This window comes from Mustela erminea, chromosome 6, assembly GCF_009829155.1.
Source record: "Mustela erminea isolate mMusErm1 chromosome 6, mMusErm1.Pri, whole genome shotgun sequence".
Taxonomy (NCBI): Eukaryota; Metazoa; Chordata; class Mammalia; order Carnivora; family Mustelidae; genus Mustela; species Mustela erminea.
In genome coordinates this window covers 61,134,308-61,143,083 of record NC_045619.1, presented here as the reverse complement: position 1 = coordinate 61,143,083, position 8,776 = coordinate 61,134,308, and the positions used below count along the sequence as shown (strand labels likewise).

The 8,776-nt window shown below is 36.9% G+C and overlaps 1 pseudogene; it reads right to left on the bottom strand.

The window, feature by feature from the left end:
* Positions 1 to 7,885: 7,885 nt before the first annotated feature.
* On the bottom strand, positions 7,886 to 8,494 carry LOC116592381 (annotated as a pseudogene).
* Positions 8,495 to 8,776: the final 282 nt, after the last annotated feature.

Genomic DNA, 8,776 nt, shown 5'->3' with positions numbered 1-8,776 from the left:
GGGTCCAGTGTAACTGGACTGGAGTGCAGTGCCAGCTACCAAAGAAAAGACAGATAAATTGAACTATGCTAATATTTAATTTTGTTTCTCAAAAGATGTCATTTGATGAATGAAAAGGCTAGGTGTAGTATGGAGAACATATTTGCAATATGTATATCCAATTAAAGGACCAATATCCAAATATATAAAAACAACACAGTAATAAGAAAAAGAAAAATTGGCAAAATGTTTGAATAAGTCTTCAAAAAGTAAATATTCAAATGGCTTATGAACATAAAAAAGATGCTCAACCTTTTTAGTTGTTAGGGTTATGCAACTTAAAATCCCATATGATGCCATTATCACACCTAGAGGATGGCTAAAAAGTACTTACAATACCAAGTAATGATCAAGATATGGAGCAACTGGAATTCTCATACATTGCTCATGGGAGTGTGAATTGGTAAAACCACTTTGCGAAACTGGTAGTAGCTAATGACATTGAACATAATCATATCCCATGACCTCATGATTCCATTTGTAGCTATGTACTCAACTGAAAGGTTGCCTTAGTCCATTTAGGTTGTATAACAAAATACCACAGGTTGTAAAGAATAGATATTCATTTTTCAGAGTTCTGGAGTCTGAAAGTGAGATCAGCTTGGGTGAGGGCCCTTTCTGGGTGTCAGACTGTTTGTTATATCCTCACATAGGGAAGGACCAAGGGAGTTCTGTGGGATCTCTTTTATAAGGGCACTAATCTCTTCCATGAAGGCTCCACCTTTATGACCTAAGCACCTCTCAAAGGCCCCACTCCTAAACTATCACTGTGGATATGAAAATTTCAACATATGAATGTGGGAGAATGTTATCATTGAGACCATGATAAATGTGTATGTTTGACTACCATATAATATATACAAGAATATTTATTGTATCACTAATTATAATAGCCAAACACTTAAAACTAAACAAAATGTAGTAGAATAGATAAAAATTTATGGTATAACCATATAACAGAATGCTGTATAGCAATAGAAATGACTGAGCTACTGCTACATTAAATAACATGGATGAAATTTACAACCATAATAGCAAGCAATTTTGAACAAGCCAGATAGAATCATACTTTGGAAATGTTGTGGGTTCAGTTCCAGGCTACTGCAACAAAGCAAATATTACAGTAAAGGGAGTCTAATAAATTTTTTGGTGTCCCAGTGCATATAAAAGCTATGTTTATACTATACTATAGCCTAGTAAGTGTACAGTACCATTACATCTAAACAAAAAATGTACATACTTTACTTAAAAAATACTTGGTTGTTAAAAGTGCCACTGATCATCTGAGGTTTCGGTCAGTCATAATCACTGAACACAGATCACCAAAACAAATAAAATAATAATGGAAAAGTTCAAAACATTTTGGCAATTGCCAGAATGCAAAGCAGAGACATGAAGTGAACATATGCTGTTGAAAAAAATGGTACTGTTGGAAAAATGGTGCCTTTTGACGTGGGTAGGTTTATACAAGTGTGCTTATTTGAGAATATTATTAAATTTTAGGAATTGTGCATTTTTCTGTTTCTATACATATTTTGCTAAACCTTTCAGGAATAACCAAGAATGCTGGTTCTCAAACTTTCTGCTTTATGATTCTTTTTTTAAATTTAATTTTTTAAAATTAACATATAATGTATTATTGGGCCCGGGGTACAGGTCTGTGAATTGCCAAGTTTACACACTTCACAGCACTCACCATAGCACATACCTTCCCCAAGGTCCATAACCCAACCACCCTCTCCCTATCCTCCTCCCCACAGCAACCTCAGTTTCTTTTGTGAGATTAAGAGTCTCTTAGGCTTTGTCTCCCTCCCGATCCCATCTTGTTTCATTTATTACTTTCCTATCCCCCAAACCCTTCACATTGCCTCTCAACTTCCTCATATCAGGGAGATCATATGATAATTGTCTTTCTCTGATTGACTTATTTTGTTAAGCATAATACCCTCTAATTCCAACAACGTCATCACAAATAGCAAGATTTCATTTCTTTTGATGGCTGCATATTATTCCATTCTATATATATATACCACCTCTTCTTTATCCATTCATCTGTTGATGGACATCTAGGTTCTTTCCATAGTTTGGCTATTGTAGACATTGCTGCTATAAACATTTGGGTGCATGTGCCCCCTTGGATCACTACATTTGTATCTTTAGGGTAAATACCCAGTAGTGCAATTGCTGGGTTGTGGGGTACCTCTATTTTCAACTTTTTGAGGAAACTCCATGCTGTTTTCCAAAGTGATTTCTGCTTTATGATTCTTCATAAACAAACTATGTTAAAGAACCCAATCTTTATTGAAGAACTTGGGTCATATCAGTTTTTTCCTATCCTAGGAAAAATGTTCTTTAGATGAAGACATCTGTAAATTTATACACATTTTTCCAATGCCTTAGTAATTATTATGGAAAAATATGCATTTCTATATTCTTAAGATAAACACCTCTAGTTAAACACCAAAACCTTGGTGCCCATTATGTTTTCAAGGAGACTTAATAACTAATTTCTCAGCTTAGCCATTAAATAGCCTTAGAAGGACCATAACTAACTGAAGTGCTTTAGTTGCTTTGTCAGAGAATGTGATTGCTGTCCAATTCTTTATTTTTTAATTTTTTTTTTACTCACCTAGCTTCACAGTTTAATCTAAACATTTAAAACTGAATTTAGAAATAAGCAGACCAGTGGCTAGGACAACAGACACTACATAGACTATCTCCCTAACTATGTGTGGTTCAGCGAAAAATTCCATTGTTCCACTCACTCTGACAAGATCTATGGTTTTCATGGATCTTTCTGGATGCCCTCTGTTTCTATTCCAATAAGAAAGGGAAGACTTTTTATTTCCCATATTCAGTCTGCCATAGAGGATTCCCATGCAGTTATAGTGAAAAAGCAACTTACCTTCTGTTCAATTTGAAAATTTGGATTCCCCCAATTCCAAAACTTGCCTTCTATCATTAAAAAAATATTTTTTCTTAATTTGGTTATCAGGTCATCTGAAATAAGAGATCTTTCAAGTGAAATAAGAAAGGTTGATATATAAGTGTAGTGGATTCATTTTGAGAGGTTTTTGTTTTGTTTTGTTTTTTTGACTGTCAATATTCTTTGAACTGAGGGAAAATTAGTTTTCTCTCCATGTTTTATATTGCATGAGTGCCTTCTTGGCAAAACACACTGTTCAGGGTGGGAATAAGAGAGTATATTTTATGTTTGGTAGCCTTTTCCTTCTGGAAAGTTTAGGATGTTTTTCTTCATAAGGGGTCAGAAAAAAATTTTATGAGGTAAATGACTTAATACAGAGCTGAAAACCAAGGAAATCCTGAGGCTAAAACCTGAATGCTCCTAGTAGAGCAGTTAGGGAGAATCTAAGATTTGAGAGGTATTAGTTATTTTGGAAAAATGTCAGAAATTTTGGGACCCTTTTGATCGACTTCTTGTCTTAATTATAAAAAGCAATAATTTTATTTTATAAAAAAGTTAATACCCATCCCCATATATAGTTATATACTCAAAAGTGTTACCAAAAAAATCAACTGGGCAACAATAGTGTGTAATTTGATTTGCGTTTATTTTCTTCTTTCCCCCAATATTTGTGCTTGCTTGAGGGGAGAGGTCTGGCAGGAAAGATGGGAAGGGAGTATGTGTTTAACCTTATTTGGTGTCTGGTTTTATTCTTTGCTTTTCTGCAACTTATGATCTACAGGCTGAAGTTTTCAGCTTCTATAAAAGAGAAGATAGGCTTTGCAATAATATGACTAGAACTTGAAATGAAGAAATGTGCTGGAATTCACTTTAATTTGGTTTATGGTAACAAAACACTTGCTCACAAGTTAGCTGGTTTTATTTGTAACTCTTTAATGAATGAACTCACAAGAGTGATGAAGAAATATTGCTCTTCCTTGAGTCTTATTATCTTTAGTCTATGTCTTCATGATGATAGTCAATGTCGACTTATTTCAGTTCATCAGAGAACGATGCTTATCAGTTCCAGGTCATTAATTCAGTTCCCATGTGGGCCAGTTGACTTTGTTCAGTTCCATAGCTATAGGTTAACTCTGTACTGTCATCTCATAAATGGGTGCTATTGATCATGGAAGACAGTACCAGGGCCTGTGAATGAATAAGTGCAAATCTATCACCCCTGTCAGAATGGAATTCAAAACACAGACCCACCACTGCAAATGTGTTTCATTTTCTGTGTCTACAAAAGAAAATAATGACTTCTATTTTTGTTGGTATTTAAGGTCTATACAGCATTTTTAAATTAGCCCATTTAACCCTCACAACATCTCATTGAGGTACATATTTTATCCCACTTATAAGAAAATGAACCCCAGCAAGGTCAAATGCATCAGAGGGGAAAGATAATATGCTTTGGGTTCAGATAATGTTGAATTTGAAGTCTAGCTTTGATAATATATACCAGTGTGAAGTGGGAAAATTACCCAGTTTCTTAATAAAATAGGATTAAAAAATCTGCTTTACATAGCAAAGATAAAGGAAATGATACAGACAAATCACTTAACATTATTCACATAATATTTTTAGGAAATAATCTGCTTGAGGTCACACAATTGGTGTTGAAATTGGACTTGCCCATGAGTCCTCCGACTGTAAATTGAGTGCCTCCTCCTCTACATGACAGCTGATATTAGGTGAATTGAAGGAGACAATTAGAAAGGTACCATCTCTTTTCTCTATGCCTGCTTGGGCATTAGAAATCCTTCAGGAGAGTGGTAGAGTGCCTACGTTTCCCTCAAACGTTCTCCGTGTCTTCCTGGGTATGTGGCTGTCCAGCAATGGACATGTTTACCAGTCAAATGTTTAAGTCCTCACAAAGAGCTTGGGGGAAGAATTGGTGTGGGCCACTTCTGCCCCACTTGCTGGTAAGTAGATTGTTTGGCTTGAACCTCTACTGCTGACCTTCCCAAGAGCGAGAAAATGAACATGTCAGTGATCCTGCTTTGACAAATAATCAAAGACAAGACTCTAGGTATTGTTTGTAAAACACTTCTTGGCTGTAAGCTGGTAGTATGGATGAACAAGAAAGAAGGAAACGCAGTCTTTAGGTGGAACCCAGCTACTCTGCCTATCTGGGTTGCTCATGTTAGAACTGTTAAGTGAGAATGAAATAAATTTCTGTCTTATTTGCATTGCCATTTTTGGGGGGGTAGAGGGAAGGAGGTGCTCTTTGCTTTAGGAGCTTAATCTTTAAGCCAGTTAGGGGGCTTTCAAAAATATAAATGTTTAAGCCCTACCAGATCTTGAAACTATAGCATTTGAGGCTTAGAAATCCAATAAATTGAACTGATGTATAGCTAGGCACGAAAACTACCAATCTACATAACAAAGATCCCCATCTCTGGTAGCCTTTACTTTTTTATATAACAAGAAGGATTACAAGGAAAGAAAGGAAAAACTAAAGAGAAGAGTAAAGCAAATGATCAGAGAGAAGCTGATGCAAGACTGAAGCTTCTTTGTTTTTCTAGTGGTGGTCCTATTTTTGAATCCAGTCCCTTTTTAATGTTGACTTAGCAGTCCTGCCCTTGAGATATTTGCATAACCTTAAAACTGTGAAAACAGAAAATATTTATCGTTTACAGTTTTCCCTGCCTTCCAAGGGTGTGGGTACCTTGCCACATGGGAGAAGCACACGAGCCTGGGGGTGGTGGTGGTGGTGGTGGTTAGAGATTTCAATTGTTCAGCATAAAACAAACAAACAAACAAACAAATAAAATAAAATAAAAAAGGGACTTGGGTCTCAGTTCTAGAGTTTAGCTGGAAATGCTGGATTTGGAAAGGAGAGACAGATTGAGGCACTGAGAGGGAACTTTTGGGGGAATGATACAAGTTTGGCCATACTATATGTAATATAACCCCTTTGTCACATGTCCCCACAAAATCTCAGTAAGAAATCTTTTTGTGTGTAGCTAGTATATTGAAGAGCTGGGTATATGTCTGGTTGCTTGCAATGTTTCAAGGTACTAAGTTCAGTTTCCAGGTTGGTGTGAAGGGGGGAAGAGCAGTTATCCACGGGTTCTAACTAATATTGCTTTACAATAGTTGGTTTCTGAATGAGCAATCAAAAAGAACCAATTAGGACCACATGCACTGAATAGATACAAACTGAGCCTTTCTGTGTAGTCCTCACGTTAACTTCTATATACCTATGTATTCTATTTTTTGCACCTACCTCTGTGTTTTTCAATAATGGCTATCGTATGTTTCTTCTCTCCACACCTAATACTCACACTTTAGATAACAAATTGAGTTTAGGAAGAGAGAAATGATGCCAGCATTTTCAACTGGGTATAGTAGTCATCTTTATCTTTCTGTTTTAGACTGCTACTCATATTATGATGAACAACCTCATTTCAGTCTGCGACAGCTGCGTTTTATTGATGTAGCTTGTTATGTTTGTAAAAAGCCCATAGGTTACAAGTTGGTTTGAGTGCAAAGTGTTCTGATTAATGATCATCTTCAAAATGACAAGTGATAAAGCACTTGAGGATTCAGTGGATGAAGAGACAACCTTGTAGCATTATTGGAAGTTCTTGAATTTCTAGTTACTGTAAAAATGTCTTTTTAAAGATGGGTTAACACCCACATCCTCCAAGAGATTACAATTTGAGATAAACACCTCCATCCCTTGTCAAAGAGCTGTTGCCAAGTATTATTATACCTTAATCAGATAAAGGAAGAGAGTGTACATAGTATTTGAACACTCTAGAAGATTTTCTAATGGAACATTATTGTTTTTATCTTTTGCAGTTAGGTTATGAGCTAATAAAATACAGGATTTCCTTTTATAGTCAAAAAACAGTATATTCAGAATTTCAGGAATATCCCAGAAGTATTAATGAGGAAGGTTATGCCAGCAGAGTTGATTTGTTTGTGAACTGTTTTGCTGTTGTTGTTTTGTTTGGCTTCGCTTTTATAACTTTTCAGAATAGGACAGTAATTGCTTTCACTGCTATAGCATTTCCTCAGGACACCCATATAGGACGTATTTTAGATGAAGTGGAGTCTCTTGTTGACAGCAGCTCCCTTTCATTTCACTCTATTATTAAAAATCTTTTACTTCAAACCATTTCTTAAAATTTACATCTGGAATAAGAAAATGGAGGATTCTAAATATGTCTTGGAAAATTAATATTATAGAAGGTTTTCTTGCCATCTGGGGGTTTGAAATTTAGCTGTGGATTCCCTTTAAGTGGCCTCTCTGGATGCAGAGCAGGATTCAGTTTGTGAGTAAGAGGAAGAGGGCATTGAAAACAAGGGAATGTTAGTGATGGCAATCAGCAGGCATTAAACAGTTCATGTTTTTTTAAAAACGAGCTCCAAATCAGAAGTCATAATCACTCGGTCACCTGCTGGGTTCACTTGCCCTTCAGAAATGAGGACACCTCAAAGTGTAGAATATTTTAATAGAATAGTGAGCGCCAGACAATCTAGTTATATAGAATTTTATTTGACAGGCTGGAGCTTGTTTCCAATATTCTTTTTCTGAATTACAGGAAAAACTATATCCTAAGGTACATTGTGGAAGGATAAATTGGTGATGATAGAAAAATAAAAAACAAACTTGTTCTCTATTTCTTTACCCATATTATCTTGCTGTGGCTGTGACTACTAGATCCCATGATAAGGCAGTTAAATAGTAGTTCATCAAATAGGGTTACCCAATGACAGGTTGGAAAAAGAAATACACAAATAAAGGTACTGTTTGAGCATGATAGTGAAAATGGTAAGGCATTACAACCCATCATTATTTTTTCTTTGTAAAGTCTTTGTAAAGACCTTCATACAAATTGACTTTCCAATCCTATCTTCTTTTTTTTTTTCCTTATTAATACAGTATTTATTTGTCTCCCCTCTGTCAAACCCTGAGCCAACCACTTTCCCCAGGCTGCCTGGGGAGGTATAGGAAAAGGATTATACAGGGCAGATGAGACACGGGGGAAAGACCTATGGGAGGTGGAGGCGCTCCTTCACATGGTGAAGAGGATGAGAAAGGCCACCATCAGGCAAAAGAGCCCCATGGCCTCCGAGAGGGCAAAGCCCAGAATGGCGTAGGAGAAGAGCTGTTGCTTCAGAGAGGGATTTCTGGCATAGCCAATGATGAGGTTCCCAAACACAGTCCCAATTCCAGCCCCAGAGCCAGCCCCAGCCCCAATGAACTTGGCTGCTGTATCGATGTCCCTTGAAATGGCGCTGGTTTGGAAGCTTCAGCTAGGAATAAGTGAGGTCAGGGGACGTGGGGCTGCCAAGATGCTGAGGCCCTTATAAGGTGTCTCATCTGTCAGTGTCTCTGGTGATTTTAGCGCCACTGCAGACAGTGAGTGGCTCAACAGCTGAGAGGTGCTCCTGACCAAGAACGGGCTGGAGACGGACTTTGCACAGGCGTACATTTTCAGAGGATGAGGGGCTGTGGCAGGAGAGCTGCTCCCAGGGCCCAATCCTATCTTCTAAGAGAATAACAGCATTAACTTGGTTATTAATAGTTTTTAATCTTTGTTGAAAATTTTAGACACATTTGCTATTTCTGAGCAGAGGAAAAGAGTTCATGATCCTGCTTTCAATCTGTGTTCATGAATATATAAAGTTCTGCAAATTCATACGTACACAATTTGACCTACCATTCACAAAGCAAAGCAAACTGAACCACTCTTCCATAATCTGTTCTTTCTCTGACTGGGGACAGTCTGTATTAGAGTGACGTTTAAATAACCC